This window comes from Schistocerca piceifrons, chromosome 6 (assembly GCF_021461385.2).
Source record: "Schistocerca piceifrons isolate TAMUIC-IGC-003096 chromosome 6, iqSchPice1.1, whole genome shotgun sequence".
NCBI lineage: Eukaryota > Metazoa > Arthropoda > Insecta > Orthoptera > Acrididae > Schistocerca > Schistocerca piceifrons.
The window spans coordinates 401,339,255-401,362,937 of record NC_060143.1 but is presented as its reverse complement, the minus strand read 5'-3'; the positions used below and the strand labels follow the sequence as shown (position 1 = coordinate 401,362,937).

The 23,683-nt window shown below is 38.0% G+C and overlaps 1 protein-coding gene across 5 annotated transcripts in view; it reads right to left on the bottom strand.

Annotated features, from left to right (window-relative positions):
- Positions 1-23,683, bottom strand: part of LOC124802999 — a 196,410-nt gene that overhangs the window by 97,026 nt on the left and 75,701 nt on the right. The gene's annotated exons all lie outside the window — the stretch shown is intronic.

Below are 23,683 nucleotides of genomic sequence, written 5' to 3'. Positions count from 1 at the left end.
TCACACCAGTGAGCCTCAATTGGCAAACCTAGCACAGCTGGCCACAGCACCGAAGTTAGCATGGCTCCACATTCCTGGTAGTACATTCCAAAACCTCACTGACTCTCTTCCTACATGTCTTGCACTGCAAAATGTGGTTATTCAGGCTTTTGACAGGTTTTCACTTTAGTGTGACTGACAGTGTAGACGTAAAAAATATTTTATTTGAGAAACACCATTGTAAACATGTCAATATTAAGCTACTAATGGTAGATAAACTGCATTAAATCTGAGGAACAGCAGCTTTTTTTGAAGTAGCGGCTTTGCTATTAATTTAGTCTTGATAATTTATTTATGGGGATAGTTTATTGTTAATACAGTACAGAGAATAAGTTTCTGTGTTGTCTTTGTCTCATGTTAATGTATAACTTGACTCATTCCACAACCTTGAATATTCCCCTTCTCAAGGGGATCTACTTAACATGGCATAAGAATGAATGAAGGAAGAAAAGAATGAATGTTTATTAACAGCAGATTATCACTACATCAGATCATGCTATTCATGCTGGTAACAGCCAAATATAACTGAATAAATTACAAAGAAAGCTACTGTTTAAAAAAAATCTGTTGTTTTCTGAGTTATGCTATACTATACTATACTGTGTAGCTGCTGTTTACCTACAATTGGTGGGTTAATATTACTTGATTACAATTTTATTTTTCACAGAAAATGTGGCCTATCATCAGTACATTCTTTCTTGTCATGCAAGTTTGCAAAGCACACAACTACTTGCCATGTACACCATGTAGATAAAAGAACTTATCAATCCTTCAATCTAGATATTCAGATAATTTGCAGAGAAATTCGCTAATGAGGTACACTTGTAATATTCTTTTGAACTGGTATGAATTCCCATATTATTGTTTAATGTTGATTCCATATTTCTAGATTTCCAGAAGGCTTTTGATGCCACTCCTCACATGATACTTCTGATCAATTTTCACAGAAATTGCTTCAGTTGTGCAACTGGATTCATGATTTCCTGCCACATAAGTCATTGCTGATAGTAATGGAAAATGAATAAGTAAAATAGAAGTGAAACTTCCTGGCAGATTAAAACTGTGTGTTGGACCAAGACTCAAACGCTCGTACTTCATCTTTTGTGAGCAAGTTCTCTATCAGCTGAGCTACCCAAGCAAAACTCATGACCCACCCTCACAGTTTTACTTCCACCAGTATCTCATCACCTACCTTCCAGACTTCACAGAATCTCTTCTGTGAAACATACAAGACTATCACTCCTGGAAGAAAAGATATTGCGGAGACATGGTGTAGCCGCATCTGGGGTGTTTCCAAAATGATATTTTCACCCTGTAGCAGGGTATGCACTAATATGAAACTTCCTGCCAAATTAAAACTGTGTGCCAAACTGAGATTCATACTTGGGACCTTTGCCTTTTGCAGGAAAGTGCACTACCAACTGAGCTACCCAAGCACAACTCAAGACTCATCCTCACAGCTTTACTTCCACCAGTACCTCATCTCTTACTTTCCAAACTTCACAGACGCTCTCCTACGAGTTTGAGTGTTGGTCCAACACACAGTTTTAATCTATCAGGAAGTTTCATATCAGTGCACACTCCGCTACTGGGTGAATATCTCATTCTGGAAACAACCCCAAGCTGTGGCTACACCATGTCTCTATAATACCCTTTCTTCAAGTAGTACTAGTCTTGTAAGTTTTGCAGGAGAGCTTCTGTGAAGTTTGGAAGGTAGGTGATGAGGTACTGGTGAAAGTGAAGCTATGGGACAGGTCATGAGTCATGTTTAGATAGCTCAGTTTGTAGAGCAGTTGCCCAAGACGCCGATAAAGGCTCCACATTCGAGTCACAGTCTGGCACACAGATTCTGCTGCAGAGTGAAAATGTGATTCTTAAAGCAGAAAAATTACCCAACATTTCCCAAGGAAGTATTATACATCCTTTGCTGTTCCTAATCTATATAAATAATTTAGAAGACAATCTGAGCAACCCTGTTAATTGTCTGCTGATGATGCTGTCACTAACAGTCTAATACAATCATCAGAAGAGCAAAACCAACTGCAAAATGATTTAGACACAATATCAATACGGCACAAAAAGTAGAAACTGTCTTGGAACAAGAAAAAGTGTGAGGTCATCCACATTATCACAAAAATAAATATATTACATTTTGATTATACGGTAGTTCACACAACTTTAAAGGCTGTCAATTCAGTTAAATACCTAGGGATTACAATTAAAAACAAACTTAAATTGGAATGATCACAGAGATAATATAGTGGGGAAGACAAATCAAAGACTTTGTTTTATTCGCAGAACACTTTGAAATTGCAGCAGGGCTACTTAAGTTACTGCCTGCCCTTATAGGGTTGATGGAGGGCATCAGAAAATTCCAAAGAAGGGCAGCTCATTTTTATTACCATGAAATATGGGAGAAAGACTCATGGATATGATAAGTGCATTGGGCTGGCAATCACTAAAACAAAGGCCTTTTTTGTGTTGCAGTGAGATCTTTTCATGAAGTTACAATGAACAAATTTCCCCTCTGATTGTGAAAATATTTTGTTTTCACCAACCTACTTGCGGATAAATTATCATTGTAATCAAGTAAGGGAAACCAGGACTCACACATAAAGATTTAAGTGTTCATTTTTTCCATATGCTGTTAGAGAGTGGAATAATAAAGAAACAGTCTGAAGGTGGTTTGAAGAACCATCTGACAGGCATGTAAGTGTGAATTCAGAGTAGTCACATAGAATGTTAAATGGTGGGACCACATATTTATGACAGAAAAGGAACACAGCTTAAATTAAGGCATGACTTCAGCAGAGTTAGAGAAGACAAACTCATTGAAACATCAGCTGCATAATTAATAGGGCTTGACACCAGAAAGGAATTGATCATTTTGTGTATTTAAATCACCTAGTTGTAGCATGGTTATTTTTTCAAGTAGTATAACAGAAGTTAAACATAAAGTGTCATCCAAAACTGTTAATATAATTTTGCACGGAGATATAAAAACAGAAACAAGTAGTATAGGTAAAATGAGTACCCTAAACACCATTCACAGTTTCAGCACATCCCAATCAGGCAACAGTGCAACATGGGTATCTAAAGCTGCAGAAAATACAATTAAGCATGTGGCAACAAATATCAGATCTATATAAGCGTATATAACCAGTGGAAAGATAGATACTGCCTATAGGAAAATCAACAAAGCCTTTGGAGGAAAGAGAAGCAACTGTATGAATGTCAAGAGCTCAGATGGAAAACCAGTACTAAGCAAAGAAGGGATAGCTGAAAGGTGGAAGGAATATACAGAGGAACTGTACAAGGAAATGAACTTGAAGGCAATATTATAGAAATGGAAGAGGAAGGTGCTGAAGATGAGACAGGAGATGTGACACAGCGAGAAGAATTTGTCGTAGCACTGAAAGACGTAAGTTGAAACAAGCCCTTGGAGTAGATAATATTCCCTCAGAACTACTGATATTCTTGGGAGAGCCAGCCATGACAAAACTATTCCATCTGGTGTGCAAGATGTTTGAGACAATTTTAGGACAATTACATATGGAAACACTGTAGTTTTTTTATTAGTTATGTATCCTTGTCAATATTGTATTTTTTGTCATTTCCTTGCTACTATGTAGCACACAGATTCAGTCAGATTTTGCAAAATTTTAATGCATCGGAATTCTGGAAGGGGTGAGTGAATGTATGTAATGGTACAGATTAATGCAACAGTTGGTCCTTATGCTCAGTGTACAAACCAATGTGCAGGTCATAAGTAAGGAAATGTTTCATAATCACTGTTACCCTTTATTACTCATAATTCTGCTGTTTCACCAATTGCAAACATAATTAGATTTAAATAAATTATCTAATGTCAAATTACTGTTATTTCACATAAAACAGCTGCAGGAGAACATATTGGAAGATACCACGATAAATTGAAATTAACTTAAAATTATATTAAATATATTCCCAAAATATCTATCTGTAATAACTTGTTCATCATATGTCCAATATTAAGTGAGAATGTTAAAAACAAAAATAATCACAGAACTAAAATGTAAATTAGAATTATTCTGGCATTATTGTTTGCAAAATACATTATATAAATTTTCATGCTGAGGATGTATTTCTACTAAAATTCTGCTTGTGAAAAATGTGTTAGCACATTTTATAAAAATCAACTCTGCACCAGGATTTGTATAGGATAACAACCATTAATTGTTGTTGTTGTGATGGTAGTGGTCTTCAGTCCAATGACTGGCTTGATACAGATCTCCACACGGCTCTATCCACACAGCCTTCTCATCTTTGAATAACTACTGTAACCCATATACATTTGAACCTGCTTACTGTACTTGTGTCTTGATGTCCCTCTGTAATTACTACCCCTCATACACGTTCCCACACTAAACTAGTGATTCCCTGATGTCTCAGAATGTGTCCTAAAAGCCAAACTAGGACTAAGAGGGGATGCTGACTGTATACAGAGAGAGTCAACATGAACAGTCACAGTTGATGCAGGGGAGAGTGTCACAGAGAGACATAAACTATCCAGAAAAGGTCTACTTATGAAGTCCCAAGAACCAGTTTTCAATTATGACTCTAGGAATATACTACAAACCCCTACATATGAGTTCCATAGGGATCATAAAGACAAGATTAGATTAACTACAGCAATCACAGAGGCATTTAAACGATGGCAATGTCAGACATGAAGACTGACACAAGTCAAAATGGTGTGAGCACTAAAGTTTAAGGATCTCTGTGTGCTATCTTGGTACCTTTTCCTTGACAGTCAAATTTGGTTCTAGGTGTTGTACTGTGGAGTTCATACATGTGTTCAGTAAATCTATATTTACTGTGAAAGCTAAGTGTAGAGTGCATTCACATCCAAAGTACATCATTTTATTGAAAATGAAATCCTAAATTTCCCACAGTGGTGATCCTGAACTGGATGATTGTCTTCTATATGTGTATTGCTGCAAACCGTTCACGATATGGCTTCCAGCAACTCCACTTCTGTAAAAAAAGAACCTCAAGCTCAACAGCAAGATTCTACTACAACACCTGTGGTGATTGCAAGTAATGTCAATAAGATGGTCAACAGGAATATCAAGATTTCTGCCTTTCAGCCACAAGTCCTCAGTTGTGGTTAACGCAAGTGGAAGTTATCTTCTATTCCCACAGCGTTATGTCAGACATGGAACAATTCAAGATAGTTATTGCACAATTGCACTTAAATGACAATGAGCAACCAGCAAACATGTTCCACCTTTTGCAGTTCTAAGAAAAATAATTTTGCAACATTTTGTGCTGCTGTCAGAATCATGGTTGCATAAGATTGTTGACACTGAAGAAAGTGCCAGGGGTTCCCTCCAAAGTGTTCCATTTGCTGCATGTGCTGGATTAACTGGGCCTACTACCATAACAATCCCTCAAATTGTTTTGGTTCCATCATTTACTTCAGCTTGTTTTGGCTATTTTATCAGCCTTCACAGATCTGCCTAAAGATGAATTCATATTGTAATGTAACGGACTACTGAAACTACCAATACCAACTGCTGGTGAGGTGTGCGATGCCATCAATCAACTTGAAGGAGCAAGTGAACTTTAACTACGTAAACTTAAAACTGAAATATTATTGTTTTGTTACAAAACTGTCAGTATGAGGACAATCATGAGGTATATTGCCACATAACTATATTATAAACACTTTTCATTTTTCATATTATGTTTTTCATAGATGTATACGTGCAATGTGTAAAATATTGATATACAACCAAGGTTGGCAGTACTGCACAGTTCGTAAGGTCTGTGAACAGGAGCCGGTTGTTGGCGGGTGTAGAGACAATGGGCAGTTGGTGTTGAGACGTCTTGTAATATACTTGCTTTGAGAAGGTCAAGGATAGAGGGAACGAAATGATGTATTGGAAAAGCTGTTACATTGAAAATTATTGAATATCATCAAGATCAGCATTTATAAAATAAAAGTTGGAAGTTTAAATATGTGTCAGCTCTTCCGCAGCAGGATACACACCCTGGACCTCAAATTGATTTAACAAACAGTGGATGGCGAGATTCATCACTAGACCACGAGCGTGCAACAATGACTAATAAAGGTAAGAAAGTTATATTACTCTAAATTCAGATTGTGATGATACCTTTCTTTCTCCATGTCTTCAACCCTGTATGTACTCTGTTGTTAGAGTGAACAGCATGACAGAGACTTGTGGTAGGCTAGGCACACCAGGGAGACAACACAGGTTTAAAATGATAATTTGTAGCTTAATATACTACTACTGATAATAATTAATATTTGCCCCTGGAGAAAGAGGTGCATTACAATATGCAAAGCTGATGCTATTGTTATTGCCTTACACAGACGTAAATGTGAGAGCAATGGTGACAGATGTTATGGTGGGCGACCCTCAACCACATATAGCAGCAGCAGTTGCTTTGGGTGGATCCACATCATGCACTAAAATGCTACCGTCTCACTGGAATCATCTATGAGGAACTTGTCAGTGAATTAGCTTACCTCAATTCTAGATTGCAGAGGCAGGAAGAGGTAGCAAGTTTGCCCGTGCATGCCACATATGGAGGTGGTTTCGTCAACATTTTGGTAAGGCTGTAAGACAATGTTCCAAGTCATGTGCCTATCCAAACTCCAAAGACAAGTGGCAGTACATATGCACACTTGTCTTCACCAGTTGAAGCACCTCCAACCAATGTGAAATGACACGGTTTCTGCAGTGACAGGTTTGGCTACACTTTTTGTGAAAGACTGAGTAACTGGTGATCTTTTCCTAATTGATACCAGGTCAGAGATAAGTGTGGGCCCAAAATCACAAGCTCTGCACCCTTCTTTCATACCAGTACCTATTCTAACAGCAGCCACCAAATCACTGATTGCTACATTTGGAAGGATAAACTTGACTCTTTATATCGACAATAACTTCCCCCTACATGGACATTCACTGTGGTGGATATTAGCATGCTATCTTGGGTGCCTGTTTCTTACCTTATTTCTCCATTATGGCTGATTTACTGAAACAGTGTCTAGTTAGAATGTCACACTCTCCTGTTCACTCTACGACACCAGGTTGCATGTTGTGTGATGCTACCAGGTCACATCACACAAAGATTTTCATGCTAACTGCACCTTATGCTTCAAGCTAACAGTGTTAGCTATTACATTCACTTCCATGCAGAATGCACATGAGTGTATTAAGCAAGAAAAATCTGACATATCTCTCATTGTATCGGCAGATCTCCACCCATTTCCAAACAACTGAAGCAGCCCTCACCCAACTATATGGCCTTTGTTGCATGATCCTTAGCTGGGACCAGTATCTTGCCACCACGCCCTCTCCTCTAGTCAATGGTACAATGATGGATGATGACCTTGGCCTGTGAATACTATGGGAATTTCCAGCACTTACATACCCAGTCTTGACTAGGTGTAACCGGTGCCATTCAACTGAGCATATCATTCCCACTACTACTGGACATTCTGTCACTGCAAAGCTCAGATGCTTGCTTCTGAATAAACTGCATGCAGCTCATCCAGAATTTAATGAGATGCTTTCCAATGGTCTAGTGTTTTGATCTCACACCTGGTAAAAAAGAGGAATGGCTACTGGAGGTTGTGGGACGATTAAAGAGGGTTAAATGCATGTACCATCTTAGACAGATACCCTGTGCCAAATGTGACTGATTTCAACAGTAACATGGCTGATGAAAGTGTCTTCAGTGTTGTCAGTTGCATTAAAGCTTTTTCTCAGATTCCAATGCCTAAGAAGGACAAACATAAAACTGCCATTACAACACCATTCAGACTTTTTGAGCACAACACTATGCCTTTCTCATTGCATAATGCCACAAAACTTGGTAGTGCTTCATGCATGAGGTCTTCCATAGGTTGCCATTCACCTTTTGCTATGTGGATGATATTTTGGTCATCTCCAATGGCCATGAGGAACACTGTCATCATTTATATCAAGTGTTTGAGAGGTTACAGAGTTTCAGCATTATGATAAATACTGAGAAATGCACATTCACCAGGCAACACATTCTGCTTCTCAGATATACTGTCTTGTGTGCTGGTATTATGCTGCTGCCTTAATGAATGACATTATGGAGCTGTCAACACTGACCACCCCCAGAGGTCTCCAATGTTTCTGGGGAATGATTAACTTCTACAGACATCATCTGCCTCACTTGGCTGTGCTTCAAAAACCTTTTAGCCTCTTACTAATTGGCAAAAACATGTCAGGCAACCAACACATCCTGTGGAATCCCACAACCAAATCTGCTTTCAACTCCATGAAGACTGTGCTTGCTAAAGCTACATTGCTCCCACATCTAGCTGCATGAATGATGCAAGCCAGATAGCCACCAGGGCTATTTTGTAGCAATGTGTTTCCTCTACCTGGCAACCTCTGGCATTTTTCTCATAAGGTTTGTCCTCTCATTAACAGTGCTGGAGCATCTTTGATAGAAGGCTGTTGGTCATCTACTTGGCCATCAAGCAGTTCCAGCCATGGCTTAAGGGACACTCTTTTGCTGTATTTACAGACCATAAGCCCCTTATGTCAGTGTTCCACTGAGTCAGGAAGCTCAACTCCCTGTGTCAATGTCAGCAGGCAGGTTTCATTGCTCAGATTACAACTGACATCTGACACATCTCTGGACAGGACAATGATGTCACTGACTGTTTTGTCTCTGGACTGAGTATTGGTCAGAGCCATTGATTGGAACACTCTAGCTGTTGATCAGTATTTAAATCCCATCCTTCTTTGTTGTCACCAGGCTCCAACATCAACTTGTTTGCATCTTGACCTCCTTCCTCTGCTAGGTTCTGACCAAATGGTATATATAGTGTGGCACATCCTGTAATCAGGTTTGCCCCCTTATTGCAACTAAATGGTGTCACCATATTTTTTACATTTTTCTCATCTTATCTAACCCAGGTTTCAAGGCTAGCATTAAATTAGTGGCTGATAAGGTCTTTTGGGCTGGGCTGCAGAGGGATTGGGCAAAGTGTTGTCACCACAGTCAATATTCAAAAATTACCAAGTGTCTGTTCTCATCTCTTCATTCCTCTCATATCAGGGAGATTTTCACACATGCACTTGGGTATTGTTGGCCCCCTTCCTCCAACTTGTGGTTTCCACCACCTACTGACAATGACAGACAGATTCACAAGATGGCCTGAAGATGTTCTGGTTGCAGACATTTCTGCTCCCTCCATTGCCCAGGCCCTGATTACTTCTTGGTTTTCATGATTTGCATCACTCAGATTATTATTATCAATAGAGAGAGATAAACGATTTGAGTGCCTTTTGTATGACCAGATTATGCATCTCTGTGGCCATAGTCACATTCATACTATGAGCTACCATCCCGCCAGCAACAGGATGGTGGGTCACCTACATCATACTTTGAATGTGGCCCTGACATGTTATTCTGTTCCTTGGCCTGATGCCGTACCTATGGTTCTTCTGAGCCTTCACACCACTGTAAAAGAGCATACCAGGTGCTCTACATCACAGCATGACTATGGAGAAACATTGAGCATACCAGATGACTTTTTTTCCCCCACACCTCTCCCTAATCTTGATATTGGAGACTCTGGACTTTTCTTACAGAAGCTGCAATTGCATAAGAAATTCCTTCCACTGTAGAATCTTGTATATCACGGTACAAAAACTATTTTCTGTTACAATGATTTATGTACATGCTCTTTTGTTTGGCTTTTTTCCCCAACTCTATTCAGTACTTCCTCATTAGTTACACAGTCTACCCATATAATCTTCATCATTCTTCTGCAGCACCACATTTCAGAAGCTCCTATTCTCTTCTTGTCTGAACTTCTTATCATCTGTTTCTTTTCCATGCAATGCATTCAAAAAAGACTTCTTAACACTTAAATTCATTTTCAGTGTTAACAAATTTCTTTTCTTCAGAAAATCTTTTCTTGTCATTGCCCATCTACATTTTATATCCTATCTACTTCAGTCATCATGAGTTATTTTACTGCACAAATAACCAAAATCACCTATTACTTTTAATGTCTCATTTCCTAACCTAATTCCCTCAGCATTGCCTGATTTAATCTGACTGCATTCCATTGCCCTTGTCCTTTCAAGATACTGTCCTTTGCATTCAACTGGGCTTCTAGGTCTTTTGTTGCCTCTGACAGAATTAGAATGTCAAACTTTAGTTATAAGTTGAATTGTGTGCACTTTCCAATAATACTGTGAAGTATTCCAACAGTAATTGTGATTATAATCATGGCTCAGCAATGGGGCCCACCCAGTTAATTGAGGTTACACCAAATTGGTAATGGTTAGTCTGCAATGAATTGTTTGAGAGTACTAGGAAGTTATAGACAGTGACTTTACTCATCCCTATTTGAAATTCATTTTAATCAGAGAACTTCTGAAGAAAAGTTTTGTTGTAATCTCATGCTAATAGAAGTGCATTCAAAAAATTTTCTGGTTATCATTTTGCATGCAAAAATCCAGACAAGAATTAAGTTATTATCCACAGACAAGTATGTTTTCTCTGTACATCAACATTTTGTTACCTGTCTGTGATATGCATTGGCAATTTGTTCCAATTAAATCGCCTGGCATTTTCAAAGTCAGTTTATGTTAACGATTAAGATCACTCAGAATTATTGTATGGTTACATTACAATACAAAAGGAGTGTATGAGGGAAAAGTGCACACCAATTGAATACATCTGAGGAGTCGTACAAAAGCTGCTGAGCTGTAAGCAACTCTTGGCAGAATGAGCCATCATAGGTGTTAAAAGTTGTGGGAACAGACCCAATTAATAAATGGTTCCATATTATGTAAATAGAAGGGAGAGGGGGTAGAAAGGAAAGGAAAGGGTAGGAACTAATGATATCAGCTGCATCTAGGCTTTGTTTAGAACCAGTGGTGACCCGCAAAAATATGTGACAGATTGAGATTTGAATCCAGGATCTCCTGCTTACTAGGGATTTACATTAATCACTGCACCACCTGGACACAACGTTTATCACAAATGTGTGGACTATCTTAGCACACTATTCAGCTGACTCACACTCTCATTTAGCACCATCTACCCCCAGTCCCCATTCATGTTCTCCATGCTTGCTAATTTTAGATTCCCACTGTAGGTCAAATGTAAATGTGCATCCGCAATGAAGGTTGCAGACTCATTGTCCATCAAAGTGAACAAATTATATGAATGCAAGGTTTTTAAAAGAACAGACACCACACAGGATCTGCATCTGTGATACATAGAGTGTAAACTGAAGGAGGGGGGAAAAGGAAAGGAAACAGAAGGAACTAATGATATGAGCTGCACTGGGACTTTATGTGAAATTAACAACGATGTGTGAAAATGAGAGCTGCACCACAATTCAAACCGCATAGATGTCACTGTGAATAGCTGTAGATCTACTGCCCTATCTCTTATTACATGATTGCCACAAAGTCTGGTATCAGGCACTGTGGAGTTTGAATGCCCAACAGAAGAGATGGGTTCAGACAGCCATTAGAGGGTACTTATGCCATGCAGTGCTGTGCTCACATGGCAAGATGTGAGCATGCCAGCCAGTATCATTCCACGTAGCCAGTGTATAGGCAGCTGCCCAGTGAACAGCCAACAGATCAGTGCCCATCCTTGGTACTTTCAGATCTATCTTCACTGTACTAGGAGTGTTTTATAACTACATTCCTTGTCAACTGGTTACTCTATCTAGTCACATCTTGGATTTGTTTCTCTGCTGCTCTTGGCTTTCTTGTCATCACTGTAATGACAGCTTTGCATAGCATCTTGCTGTTATATCCTGGTCTGTCATCTTGTCTACAGTCTATCTGTCGCATGTCGCTCACCTAACATTGGTTTGAGTTACTCTTCCAAGATTGTCTTGCCACCTAGTGATAACTTTGTGTAGCATCTTGTTGTCATATACTGGTCTGTCATCTTGCCTGCAGTCTATCTGTCACATGTCATTCACCTACCATTAGTTTGGGTTACTCTTCCAAAGTTGTCTCTGCCACCTAGTGGTTTCATCCATTTCTCCAGTCTTCCAGAACTCCAAAGTGTAGATCGATATACGGCTGTCCACGGATATAGCACAAAGTTCTGTCCTGAGTCCTTTAGATACGTGAATTATCTACCTAGTTCTTTCCTATAAAAAACAGTAATATAAGCTCATGATACATCTACATCCACACTCCGCAAGCCACCTGACGGTGTGTGACGGAGGGTACCTTGAGTACCTCTATTGGTTCTCCCTTCTATTCCAGTGTCGTATTGTTCGTGGAAAGAAATATTGCTGGTATGCCTCTGTGTGGGCTCCAATCTCTCTGATTTTATCCTCATGGTCTCTTCACGAGATATACATAGGAGGGAGCAATATATTGCTTGACTCCTCAGTAAAGGTATGTTCTCGAAACTTCAACAAAAGCCCATATCGAGCTACTGAGCATCTCTCTTGCAGAGTCTTCCACTGGGGTTTATCTACCATCTCCGTAATGCTTTCGCGATTACTAAATGATCATGTAACAAAGTGCACTGTTCTCCGTTGGATCTTCTCTATCTCTTCTATCAACCCTATCTGGCACGGATCCCACACGGGTGAGCAGTATTCAAGCAGTGGGTGAACAAGTGTACTGTAACCTACTTCCTTTGTTTTCAGACTGTATTTCCTTAGGATTCTTCCAATGAATCTCAGTCTGGCATCTGCTTTACCAATGATTAATTTTATATGGTCATTCCATTTTAAATCACTCCTAATACATTTGTAAGATGGTGGCGCGTGTAGACGTACTAATAAACCGATCCGCGGAAAATTACGAGTTTTTAAATCCTGTGTGTGTAAAATGCAGTAAGAAGATGAAATATGGTGTTAAATTATGTTCGTGGTCACAGAAATGGATCCATCGTAAATGTTTAAATGTCTTAGAGGAAAAAAACATGACCTGTGACTGTGGAAATGTGCACTGTAACTATCGTCATATCGTGTGTTTACAAACGGAATGCGAAGAAGAATGCACGACTTCTTCATTAAAATATAATCTTATGTTAGCTAAACTATATGTAGAGAAGCTTGAATCAGTGATAGATAGTGTACAGAAGCTGAAAGAAGTGATAGACCATTCAAAGGGTAGTGAAACGGTTGTAAACGAACAAAACGGTAACTTTATTAGGCCTAAAAAGTTTTGTCGTGTTAATCGTAATGAAAACAACTTTCGTCTCCCACAAGCAAATAAGTTTGAATTTTTAACGTGTGATGAATATGAAATATGTGAAAAGAGCCAAAGAAAGGAAGTACTTTCATCAAATGCAGCGACCACAAATCATTTCAGTAGGCCTACGAAGTCCTGTAATAATAAGAAAGGAAATACCAGAAAATACATGGAACATACTTATCGTGCAAACAAGATATCTACCAATACAGGTAAGAAGAAAAAAGAAGATATTTTCGTACTTTCAGACAGTCATGGAAAGGGCTTAGCCGACATTTTGTGTAACATGCAAACTATATTCAAGGTTAGTGGAATAACAAAACCGGGTGCCCCTTTGCGCGAAGTTTTAAAAGACTGTGAACATTCTTTGAAGCTTGGAAGCAACTGTCTAATAATAGGAGGTGCTAATGATGTTTATAGGAATGAAGGCAAACTCGCCACAAGAGCTCTAAGAAGTACATTACAGAAAATTACAGATGTTAACTTCTTCATTGCCAGTATCCCACAAAGACATGATCTTATAGAAGAATCCTGTGTCAACAAAGAAATCACAGTTACTAATAGGAAATTTGAGAAAATCTGCCGAAGCCTCCCAAATGCCACATATGTGGACGTACCATCCGCAGAGAGAAGTCATTTTACAAGGCATGGGCTACACAGAAAAAAACTCGGAAAATCATTCATTAGTCGAGAAATCCTTAATGCAGTGAAGGCAGTTAAGGACAAGAATAGCACGACCATACCACTTCCACCACCAAACACAGCAACTGAAAATTTCCAACAAGAAAATGAAACTGAATCACTGACAACAGGTCCAGCACTAGAATCTCCACTTTCGTCAAAAACAGCTGAGATAAATGATTCAACTAGGACAGAAGTTTCCAAAGCAGCTTCAGCAGAAGCAGCTACATACTACGCAACTGCATCATTAACAAGAAAAAAAGCGCCTGATGTGCCAACAGCCAATGACCTTTCATCAGTATTGGCCGCTCCTCAGTCTTCAACAGTAAAAGACTTTTCACCAGCTTCACCATCATCAGCAGTAACAGAAGCAAACAGAAGAACCACAAAAACCAGGAAACTTTCAACTCTGCAGGATTTTTGGTACCCGGCCTCAGTTACAAGACTAACATAAGGCAGATACCTTCAGATACACCAACTTCCAAGTCAAACCAGCAACAGACTCACCTCCACTGTCATCAACAGAAGAATAACCATGCCACCAGCTCATCTGAAGGATTTTTTAGCATCAGGTCTAAAGGGAAAGGCGCCACCAAGATAAGTGAAAACAAATGCCTAACAGTGTTTCACCAAAACATTCAAGCCATAAAGAACAAAGCACAACAGCTAGAAGTAGAATTGGAAAAATTTGATAGTCAAATTTTGTGTATCACTGAACACTGGTGCAAAGGGAAGCAAATTGAACACATTGCATTAGCCTCATTTGACCCTGCATGTTACTGTAGCAGAATCTCAATGAATGGTGGAGGTTCATGTATCTATGTAAAAAAAGGTATGTCATTTAAAGTAAAATATGATCTTTTAGATCTAGGTGAGGACAAACATTTCGAACTTTTCGCTGTTGAAATAATAGGACCTGGCATAGCAAAAAAATTAGTCATATTTTGTGTGTACCGCTCTCCTAGTGGAGACATTGATATATTCTTCTCAAAACTGAATCAAAGCTTAGACAAGGTTTCTGGACCAAAAGCAAATGTAATTATCTGTGGTGACTTAAACATTAATATGCTGAAGCCTGATAAGGCTAGCAACATATATGTGAATATTCTAAGCTGTTATGGAATATCCTCCCTTGTTAATTGTCCAACTAGAATAACGAAAGAATCCTCCTCATCTATAGATCATGTAGCTACAGATATTGATAGTAAAAAATGTCATATTGTTGTCCAAAACCTGGGCCTAGCAGACCACCTCTGCCAGATCTTAAAAACTAACATTCATGTAGAAACTCCTCCTAAACTTTGTACATACAAAAGAATGTTTTCCAAATCAGCCCTGCATCAGTTTAAATCCCAGCTATAATATGAAGACTGGAGGGAAGTCTATGCAGAAACCAACGCAAATCAGAAATTTATCAAGTTCATGTCAATTTTTAAACTCAGATTTGAAGAGATGTTTCCCAAAACTCTTTATCAAATTAAAACTACAAAGAGAAATCAGTGGGTGACTACAGGTATCAAAAAATCCTCAGAAACTCTTAGATATCTCAACTCCATAAAAAATAATCAATATAACCCAGAAGTTCTGCAATCCTACAAAAAGTACAGGAAAATTTACAGAAAGGTGTTGCTAGCTGCAAAAAAAACTTTCAAACAACAAAATATTACTTGAAGCTGAAAACAAGAGCAAAGCAGCCTGGAACATCGTCAAACAGGAAACATCTAACTCTGCTAAAAAGGACCTCAATTCACATATTAAAAACAAAGATGTACCAGTAGGTAACCCTAAAAAATTAGCTGATTTTGTAAACTCATATTTCAGTAGTATTGCAAAAAAATTACAGCAGAAATTTCCAGATACGTATGATTTACCTACCCAGAACCGGCCAACAAACTCAATGGTGCTCTTGCCAACTACAGAAAGGGAAGTGGCACTAGTAGTACACCAACTAAAAAATAAAACTTCAGTAGGACTTGATGAAATCCCAGTCTGCGTAATTAAAGACTGTATAGACTCCATAAAGGGCCCATTAACAGACATAATTAATGAATCTTTCGAATCTGGATACTTTCCGGAGTACCTAAAACAAGCAAAAGTTATACCTATCCTTAAAAACGGAGATGTGGAAAATGTAGAGAACTACAGGCCAATCTCTATACTGTCTATCATTTCTAAAATAATAGAAATACTAGTCAAAAAGAGACTGCTAAATTACCTGAATAAATATAATCTTCTTTCCAATGACCAATTTGGTTTTAGGCCCGGAAAAGGCACACAATATGCTATAGCACAGTTCACTAAAGTAATTTTAGAAGCACTGGACAAAGGTGAAAATGTAAGTGGTATCTTTTTAGACTTGTCCAAGGCCTTTGATACAGTTGACCACAAAATCTTACTTCATAAATTAGGGCAAATAGGAATAAGAGGTGTGACAAAGAAGTGGTTCAAATCATACTTGGAAAACAGAGTTCAACGAGTTGAGATATCACAAGTTTCAAACAATTCCCTTATAAAACACCTGTCTGACCCAGAAAATGTGAATATAGGCGTCCCACAGGGAAGTGTATTAGGCCCAATATTGTTTCTTATATACATTAACGACTTCCCACAAAGTATCAGACATGGTGAAAAAATACTTTTTGCTGATGACAGCAACATAGTAATAACAGGTGAAAATCCAACACAACTGTCAGAAAGAGCAAACGAGGCTCTCAATGATGTCCACAACTGGTCATTAAAAAATAAAGTAACCTTAAATGTAAAGAAAACTAACTATATTAACTTCCAATTGAACAAAAAACACAATGCCACTAGAATAAAAGTTAATAATAATGAATTAGAATGTGTAACAAGTACCAAATTCTTAGGGATGAATGTAGACAGCCAACTGAAATGGACAAACCATGTCAACATTTTGGCAAAGAAATTATCCACAGCATGCTATGCTCTTAGAATCCTTGCACCGGTATGCAATAATACCTATCTTAAAATAACATATTACGGATATCTACACTCAGTCCTCAGCTATGGGATCATGTTTTGGGGAACAAGTGCCAGTAACATACAAACTGTGTTCAAAGTACAAAAAAGAGCCATAAGGATAATAACAAATAGCAACAACAGGGCCCACTGTCTAGAATTATTTAGAAAGCTAGGAATTCTAACTGTTTCTTGTGAGTATATCTTTCAGAACATAATGTTCATTAAGAAAAATCTCAACATGTACAACACAAACAGCTTAATACATGACCATGAAACAAGAGCTTGTCACCACCTCCATCTAGATAGAAAGAACAAGGCAAAGACGCAAAAAAGTATATTTTACAATGGGATAAAACTGTACAACAAATTACCACAAGAAATTAAAGAAATAAATGAGCCCCTCACTTTCAGACAAAAGCTTAAAACCTTTTTAGTAAGTAAAAGTTGTTATACTGTAAAAGAATATTTAACATAGATGTAGATTATTAGCAACGTATGACATTATCACCAAAATATTATGTAACTATAAATATGTGTATGACTAGTTATAAAAACTACACAAAATATGAGAAACCTGTTTAATTGTAAATGTAAATGTGTGCTCATGTGTTGTAATCTGACGACATCCATACAATATTTATTGTTCCACAGATGAATAAATAAATAAATAAAAATAAATAATGCGTACTCCCAGATAATTTATGGAATTAACTGTTTCCAGTTGCTGACCTGCCATGTTGTAGCTAAATGATAAAGGATCTTTCTTTCTATGTATTCTCACCACATTACACTTGTCTACATTGAGATTCAATTGCTATTCCCTGCACCATGCGTCTATTTGTTGCAGATCCTCCTGCATTTCGGTACAATTTTCCATTGTTACAACCTCTTGATATACTCCAGCACCATCCGCAAAAAGCCTCAGTGAACTTCCGATGTTATCCACAAGGTCATTTATATATATTGTGAATAGCAATGGTCCTACAACACCCCCCTGTGGCACACCTGAAATCACTCTTACTTCAGAAGACTTGTCTCCTCTGAGAATGACATGCTGCATTCTGTTATTTAGGAACTCTTCAATCCAATCACACAATTGGTCTGATAGTCCATATGCTCTTACTTTGTTCATCTACCTGGGAACCCATGTCTATGGGTCTCTGAGTCTCGTGGATGAATAGCGCGAGCTGGGTTTCATACAATCATCTTTTTTGAAACCCATGCTGATTCCTACAGAGTAGATTTCTACTCTCCAGAAAAGTCATTATACTTGAACATAATATGTGTTCCAAAATTCTACAACTGATCAACATTAGAGATATAGGTCTATAGTTCTGCATATCTGTTTGACGTCCCTTCTTGAAAACAGGGATGACCTGTGCCCTTTTCCAATCTTTTGTAACACTACACTCTTCTAGAGACCTATGGTACACCACTGAAAGAAGGATGGCAAGTTCCTTCCCATATTCTGTGTAAAATTGAACTGGTATCCGATCAGGTCCAGGGCCCTTTTCTCTTTTGAGCGATTTTAATTGTTTTCTATGCCTCTGTCATCTATTTCGATATCTACCATTTTGTCATCTGTGCAACAATCTAGAGAAGCAACTACAGTGCAGTCTTCCTCTGTGAAACATCTTTGGAAAACGACATTTAGTATTTTTGCCTTTAGTCTGCCATCCTCTGTTCCAGTACTATTTTGGTCATAGAATGTCTGGACATTTTGTTTTGATCCACCTACCGCTTTGACGTAAGACCAAAATTTCTTAGGATTTTCTGCCAAGTCAGTACATAGAACTTTACTTTCGAATTCATTGAACACCTCTTGCATAGCCCTCCTCAGACTACATTTCGCTTCGTGTAATTTTTGTTTGTCTACAAGGCTTTGGCTATGTTTATGTTTGCTGTGTAGTTCCCTTTGCTTCCGTAGCTGTTTTCTAACTCATTTGTTGTACCACAGTGGCTCTTTTCCATCTCTTACGATCTTTCTTGGCACATACTCATCTAATGTATATTGTATGATGGTTTTGAACTTTGTCCACTGATCCTCAACACTATCTGTACTTGAGATAAAACTTTTGTGTTGAGCCTTCAAATACTATGAAATCTGAAACTTCCTGGCAGATTAAAACTGCGTGCCTGACCGAGACTCGAACTCGGGACCTTTGCCTTTCGCGGGCAAGTGCTCTACCATCTGAGCTACCGAAGCACGACTCACGCCCGGTACTCACAGCTTTACTTCTGCCAGTATCTCGTCTCCTACCTTGCTTTTTGTCACTTTTGTTAAACAGAAAAATCTTCCTATCTTTTTTAATATTTCTATTTACAGCTGAAATCACCGATGCTGTAACTGCTTTATGATAGCTGATTCCCTGTTCTGCAGTAACTGTTTCAAATAGTTCAGGTCTGTTTGTCACCAGAAGGTCTAACATTTTATCGCCACAAGTCAGTTCTCTGTTTAACTGCTCAAGGTAGTTTTCAGATAACACACTTAAAAAAATTTCACTGGATTCTTGGTCCCTGCCACCTGTTATAAATGTTTGAGTCTCCCAGTCTATATCTGGTAAATTAAAATCTCCACCTAAAACTATAACATGGTTGGAAAATCTACTCAAAATATTTTCCAGATTTTCCTTCAGGTGTTCTGCCACAACAGCTGCAGAGCCATGGGTCCTATAGAGACATCCAATTACCATGTTTGAGCCTGCTTTAACTGTGACCTTCACCAAAATTATTTCACATTTCGAATCTCTGTCAATTTCCTTTGATACTCTTGCACTTTTTATCACTATAAACACACCTTCCCCTTCACTGCCCAGCCTGTCTCTGTGGTATACATTCCAATCTGAGTTTAGAATAACTGTTTACATCTGAAGCGAAAAAGAAAACACTGACAGTGATTGATTGGTTGATATATCTACATATAGGCATTCCAAATGGGGAGTCATGCTGAAGGCAATAAAAATATTAACTTTATCTTCTCTCTATATCAAAGTCTGTCTCCTCTCAAAAAAAAAGCCGGAGACTTTAACTTACAGAAATTTTTTCTACAGCTATGGAAATAACATAGACTTACAACATAGTAGATTAAAGATGGCCCAAAATAGTTTCAAATATACTGGCATAAAAGAGTATAAAAAACTACCCCTAGGAGTAAGAGAACTATTCTAAAGGTGGCAGGGGTGAAATACAGGGAGCGAAAGGCTATTTACAATTTGTACAGAAACCAGATGGCAGTTATAAGAGTCGAGGGACATGAAAGGGAAGCAGTGGTTGGGAAAGGAGTAAGACAGGGTTGTAGCCTCTCCCCGATGTTGTTCAATCTGTATATTGAGCAAGCAGTAAAGGAAACAAAAGAAAAATTCAGAGTAGGTATTAAAATTCATGGAGAAGAAATAAAAACTTTGAGGTTCGCCGATGACATTGTAATTCTGTCAGAGACAGCAAAGGACTTGGAAGAGCAGTTGAATGGAATGGACAGTGTCTTGAAAGGAGGATATAAGATGAACATCAACAAAAGCAAAACAAGGATAATGGAATGTAGTCTAATTAAGTCGGGTGATGCTGAGGGAATTAGATTAGGAAATGAGGCACTTAAAGTAGTAAAGGAGTTTTGCTATTTGGGGAGCAAAATAACTGATGATGGTCGAAGTAGAGAGGATATAAAATGTAGGCTGGCAATGGCAAGGAAAGCGTTTCTGAAGAAGAGAAATTTGTTAACATCCAGTATTGATTTAAGTGTCAGGAAGTCATTTCTGAAAGTATTCGTATGGAGTGTAGCCATGTATGGAAGTGAAACATGGACGATAAATAGTTTGGACAAGAAGAGAATAGAAGCTTTCGAAATGCGGTGCTACAGAAGAATGCTGAAGATTAGATGGGTAGATCACATAACTAATGAGGAAGTATTGAAAAGGATTGGGGAGAAGAGAAGTTTGTGGCACAACTCGACCAGAAGAAGGGATCGGTTGGTAGGACATGTTCTGAGGCATCAAGGGATCACCAATTTAGTATTGGAGGGCAGCGTGGAGGGTAAAAATCGTAGAGGGAGACCAAGAGATGAATACACTAAGCAGATTCAGAAAGATGTAGGTTGCAGTAGGTACTGGGAGATGAAAAAGCTTGCACAGGATAGAGTAGCATGGAGAGCTGCATCAAACCAGTCTCAGGACTGAAGACCACAACAACAACATATGTATAGAACTTATTAATCGACAGATGTGTTTACAAAGTAGAAGAATTGTATAATAGTCTGGCATCCTAAACCAAATGTTTAATTGTTAATGTAAAATTTAATTACTGTGCCCATACCAAAACCCATATCATGTACACGATCAATGTTGATGAATAAATGAACAAATGAAATGTTCAGAAGAGTCACGTGTGAGCTGTTTAACTACTGGAACTATGTGGTTGGTACAGCTAGTGACAGTAATGAACTGTCTCCTCACTTCGATGCCAGCAGGCCAAATGTTGATTTACTATTGTAATGAAAGAGCCAGTCTTTAAAAGGTTTCTTTTTCATTGAATGTATAGGGTTAACTTAAATGTATCGTGGACATTGAATTATCTGGTGTATATTAATTGGAACAGATTTTTTTATTCAAATCCTTCATTGTACTTAATTGTCATGTTGTTGAGTATCAGCTAGGGCTTCAGTTCATTTTTATCACTTCAGAATTGTGCATGAATGATTAAAGCAGTTGTTCCATAATTGACCTTTTGATTCAGAGAGTATTTGTAATCATGAGGTCAAGATTCATAAGTTTCTCTTTATTAGTAAAACAAAAACAAGTTTGAAACTTCCTGGCAGATTAAAACTGTGTGCCGGACCGAGACTCGAACTCGGGACCTTTGCCTTTCGCGGGCAAGTGCTCTACCAACTGAGCTACCCAAGCACGACTCAGGCTTCGTCCTCACAGCTTTACTTCTGCCAAGTTTAATTTTGCAGTTACTTTCTTATATTAGCTTGGCGCAGTATATGTCAAACATGTGTAGAGGAGTGCTACAAACCCATTATGCAATCTTTCTTTATATACAGAATGTAGATTGTTTTACTCCTATCTAACTTGTGTGGGAGGCACTAAAATGCTAATGATTTGCATCTCTATGTAGTACTCTTCATGCACACTTGATATTTGCTGTACAAAATGTTTATGACATTGATGTTTTAATGGTCATTAGTGTAGATTGAAACAAGTTTCCACAAAGAAATCAGCTTGCACAGCCTTTTACTCAAAACATGTTTATTGAGGTTGCAGTGGATATTATGGACACAAATGCATTAAATCAAGTCACTGAAATTGAAATTTTTATTATTATCTACCTCTACAAGTTGCATGAAACCTATAGGCATCAAGCTTGTCTTGTAATGTTGAGCATTATCACTGCTAGAGTACTTGATTTTGTAGACACTGTGGTTATCAGTGTCTTGCTGAAATGCAGGAAAATACACTTATGTTCAGCACATTCCCTCCATCCCCTCCTCACTCCACCTGACCACACCGATCATCACGTGTAACTGTTTCTTCACATGTGTCTGACTTTACAGTATCCAAAACAGTGACATAACTCTGGTAGCTTGTTGTGCTGTCTTTTCTGATATTGTCCATTAGTCTGATTAGACCAGCTTCATTATCTATGAAATCAACTACTATTTCTTGTTCATTGAAATCCTGAAAATGTGCAGAATCGTCTGTTTCTTCTGTGACTTCTATATACAGTTGCCGCTACACTGCAGTCAGTCAGGACACTGTAACATTGCATTTCTCTGTGCAAATGTGTGTGTGTGTGTGTGTGTGTGTGTGTGTGTGTGTGTGTGTGTGTGTGTGTGTGTCTTGCACAATTTACCTCTGAAGAAAGACATCCTTTAAAGGCTCAGCAATATTTTCAGTCTCGTTCATTTTATAAATGAAATAATTTACAAAATTTATCAATAGTAGGATACATTAGACACAGGAATGTTAATAACATATAATTCATGTAATTTAAATTATAAAGCCATCAATTTTGAAAAAGTTACAGTTGTTGGAGGAAAGCTAGTACTAATATTTATTCTAATTATTATGGTCAAATGTCAAAACCCAAAGTAATTACAAAATAATTAAAATATTTGATATGGCAGTAGCCTGGCCATTCCATCAAAAAGAGAAAAATGATGGGAATCCTTATTGTAATCATAATCATTTAAAATCTCAAGTAAATTTTAATGTTACTCCTGTAGCAAACTCATTTGGACTATGAACTTGTAATTATATATCAGTCTTAAGTAAAAGGTATATTTTGTGTATTGTTAAGATCTTAAATGGAACCACAGGAGTCAGTCTGTCTGTCATGTTCAGTTCATTTCAGTTTGTCTGTCAGTGAACATCAGTAAGTTTGATTCGCTTGTTACAAAGAGTAAGAATGAATAAATGAAGAACTTTAGAAAAAGGAACTGAGTTGTCACAAAGATTTTTACACAGCAAAATGCTCGCTATAATATATAATATGATACTAACCAAAAAATCACCTCAACACTCCTGCAGTGAACATGAATAATATTTAAATGTGGCCATCAATCACTGTCACCTCCAAGTTAACAAGATAATATATTATTTACATAACTTTTCCGCCTCCAAAATTCATTTCCTCATTTTGCAAGACTCAGTATAACATGATGTGAATACTGTAAATACGTAATATATCTGAACTAAAATGTTACCTTGATTTTTCTTCCATATGTGAGGAGGAGCAAT